The sequence below is a fragment of the Tupaia chinensis genome, unplaced genomic scaffold (genome assembly GCF_000334495.1).
Source record: "Tupaia chinensis unplaced genomic scaffold, TupChi_1.0 Scaffold149333_1, whole genome shotgun sequence".
NCBI lineage: Eukaryota > Metazoa > Chordata > Mammalia > Scandentia > Tupaiidae > Tupaia > Tupaia belangeri.
The window spans coordinates 1,241,904-1,245,968 of NW_006209177.1; the positions used below are offsets into that span (position 1 = coordinate 1,241,904).

General features: G+C 37.8%; 1 pseudogene; it reads right to left on the reverse strand.

Moving 5' to 3' along the window:
* The window catches only part of LOC114006637 (ribosome production factor 2 homolog), an 18,440-nt pseudogene extending 14,710 nt beyond the window's left edge, over positions 1-3,730 (reverse strand).
* Positions 3,731-4,065: the final 335 nt, after the last annotated feature.

The following is a 4,065-nucleotide window of genomic DNA, read 5'->3' on the forward strand; positions in this document are numbered from 1 at the left end:
GGAAAGACAAAAAGCTTCCAGTGCAAAGGAAGGGGGCCGAATGGGTTATGGAAGAGGAGCTGGAGGCGAGGGGGATTTATCTAGCAGTCTGAGCAATGGGCTGGCTTTCTGATAAGGAAGTGGGCTTCAGAACTGGTTACATGGTAGTCTGAGTGATTTACTACCCTATTTTTGGTGGGGTCAGCAGACCATAGCATCCTGTATTTCTGGTTAGAATAGAGTTACTGAATACAAAGTGCTGCCCGTAGCTACAGTTCTTTTGATTCTTAATGTAGCCAGCTGTTGGCTGTGAAAACTTAGGCACTGTGACTCCATCTTGGTTCTTACCCTGTCTGTATGCTCAATAGCCCTATCTTCCACTGTATTAGCAAGGACTCATGAATTCTTTAGAGACACATAAAAGGGGTATATTGTGTACATTAATTAGGCCATAGAGGAAAAACACAGAAACTCATTAAAAAGAAAAACATAGTGACTTCCTCTTGGGTCCCTTACCCTATCTACCCGTAAGTGTGGTCTAACTCCTATCTCAATGCTGCTCCCTTCTTTCACCTCTCTTGAAATTCTTCCTTCATTTTCTAATGCTTGTGTCCAAGTAGGCTTCAAAACCATCAGGCACTGAGATAGCAATTGTCACTTCATAACAATTTCATATTTAGCTGGAGAAGAGATTCCAGGAAAGGGGGGGGGGAGGGGGGGGACTGATGTTGAGGGGTAATTGTAATTGCAGGGTGGGTGAAATAGGCACAAGCATCTATTTTGTGTTAAGCAATTGTTTAATACAATGTCATGGAACAGCTTTAGAATCTCCAAAACTTCCAGTAGCAACTATATTTTTTCATAAACTGCAGAACTCACATGTGTATATAGCCAGTTGCTGTGTGAAGACCCTAACAGGGAGCCTCACTATTACATTATAGATAGAAGAAGGGAATTTTCTTTTTTGAAAAAAGTATTTCTTTTATTTATTCATTTTTTTAATTTGACGAGAGAGAGAGGGAGAGAGAGAGAGAGAGCAAGCAAGCCACAAGGTCTGGGACTTGAAACGTGGTCGACCATGGGGGAGTTTCCAGCACCTTAACCACCACACCACCTGCTGGTACTGAAGGTAATTTTCAATAAAAGATATTCCACCAAATAGAAGTTATATGGAAATTACTGAAACTACCAAATTTCAGATTGCAAACGTTTTCTCTGTGCTATTTCATTTTTGGAGATGTGAAGCACAGATCACAACTTTGCAAAAAAAAAAAAAAAAAGAAAGAAAGAAAGAAAGAAAAAGAAAGAGAGGAGGAGTACAATATTTTCCCAAAGTGTATTCCGCAGGACATGAATCCAGTGACATGTTCTGGGGGAAGGTTTCTATGACCAGGTTTCTGGAATATTTTAGCCACAGAAGCAGGAGGCACCACCATCATCTTGATTATCATAACTAGTAGCAATAGCTACCAATCTTAGGCATTATGTTAAGCACTTCATGTGCATCGTCTGATCCCATTTGTGCAGCAGTGCTGTGAGGTAAGTACTATCTAGTCCCTTTTTACAAATAATAAAACAGCACAGAGACACTACATATTTTACCTAAGGTCTCATAGCTAATGTTTCGCACAGTGCATTAGAAGCTCTGAGAAGTCCTTCAGAAAACAGACTTCCTCTATTTGGCCTAGCATTTCTCAAAGTTATTCGACTCAAAAGTCATTTACATACAAGCAATGTTAACATGTGGAAACACAACAATGCAGAGCATAAATGTGCCCACATATATATTTTTAGGTGAATATCAAAGAATAAGTAAATTCTGAAAATGTAGAACATGGTTAAACAAGTTATGTTTTATTAAAATTGGCATTGGCCTCAGCAAAATGAAGTAGGAAATACACCCTCATGTTCCTAAGAGGTTTAAGAGTAAATGGCCAACAGACATAAAAATGTTTTCAGTTGTATCAAGAGAATGGCAGATCATATATTCTTAATCACGGCTGTGAGGCGGGAAAAGTTCTAAAAAGCTCAGGAAAGTGCACCATGAAAGAAAGACTCAGCTTTAAAAGTTTGCCAGGCAAATAAAATACAAAGCCCATTAAGTAAGAACTTTCTGGCAGTGACATGCACTAAAGCCTGTCCAGCAGGCGGAGGCCACATGGGAGACCCAGGTTCAATTCCCAGCACACCCAGAAAAGCTGGTGTAGTGGTGACTACCTGTAGTCCCAACTACTCAGGAAGCTGAGCAGGAGATAAGATGCAAAACATTCTATGGCCACTTACTAGTTCCCGTGACACATAACTTTCCAAACACATCAACCTACAAAGATTGTGTACCACTATTAAGTCATATCAAAGATCTTTAGGAACAAAAGATAAGATAAATGGAATATTAGCCTCTAAGGAGCCACATTGAGTGTGAAGGTTATTGTCAACTCAAATCAATGGAGACAGTAGATCACAGAAACTCCGATGCCTGAACCAAATATTCTTTCTGATCAGTTTGAGTGCAGGAACTCAGGGGAGCATGTGAAAAGAATTTCAACCAAATGTATCATTAAAAGTACTATACTGGCAGATGGCTTATATTTTAAAAATTGGCTATGATGCATAGAACTGCAAACCTGCACAAGTCAAATTTTCTCCCTTTACTGGGTTCCAAATTTAAATTAGAAATTTATTGTGCTTTTCTTATCCTTTGCCCATATTAACAGCACAAATAAAAGAAATGTTGCTTTCTTGTTAATTGAGGTCAATAAAACACTGTGGCCTACTTATGTCAATGTCTAGAGCATCTTAAGTTAAACCATGGAAGTAGTGACAAAGTGGTTTCCCTGCATAATTATCACTGCCTTCATCCTTTTATCAGAGACAATCTAGGACTAAAACAAGAAGATATTCTGGCTCTGTTAATGCCAAGCTATGGCAACATTCCAGAGAGACAAGATGAGATTAATGCCAGGCAACAAATGTCTGTGTTCCGATAAGAATAAAACTTATATACTAATAGTACACACGACTTATTTTGCCTCCTCAAGTGTTTTATCTCCTTTCATTAAAACTTGTATTGTGAAAATTAGTTAACAAAGATTGTATTCCTAATCTCTGTTGAACAGAGGAAAATTAGGAAAATTACTAGAATGATTAAGGAAGAAACCATTTTCAAAAGAGACCATTTTTCTCTCCTGTACCTTTGCTGTGCTTCTTTGGAGTTGATCTACATGTTTGACCTTATTTCCACCTTTATTTGTAAAGTATTCAAATACTCATTTCTCTATCTTTCAGAGATTGATAGCCTCAGTGAATATGTCATGGCATCTCTAGACTTAATGTCATACTTTGAAACACTGCTTACAGCATCAGTCTTCCATCTCTACCCAACAGTCTTCTGCCTTACTATACGATCTTCCTTATGACTATAAAGATGACACCGTCCTTCCATTAAATCAGTCATAAATACTCAGTTTGTCCTTGAGGACCATTATTCCTTCCCCTACCAAACCCAAGGTGTCACCAAGTTCCACCAATTCCACTTCTGTAATATTCCTTGTATCTGTACCTTGTCATCACTACTATTAACATTTAAAAGGTTCAGTTTATTTATGTCTAATTGAAAAGTCATTCTTTCTATTAATATTGGTGGGTCATTTTCATTAGTTAATTGTATACCCTGATAATGCAAAAGAAATAGCATTGGTTTAACAACTGCTATTTCATGAGATTCTATGTGTTCTGACACTAGTTGTTCCATGTTTGTAGACACTGCATGAATAAATGAATAGTATCATGTTCTTCATTTGATTGACAATTTTTTCTTCTAGATGTTTACAAATATATACATGTTCTCTACTGACTTTTCACATTTAATGGAAATGTATCACTGCGCTGTTATATTAGGTGACTTTTAATGTGTTCCAGTCCAAGTAAAACTGTCAGTATCTGCTTCTGTGACTGAGGGGTTTTCTCCACCCTACCTCAAATCACTTAACCATTTTAGCTACACCCATGGCTAATAGACAGTGTTGAAAAGGTAATACACCCTTGAAACAGACCTCAATCTATGGCTCTTAGAAATTAGAGTATTGA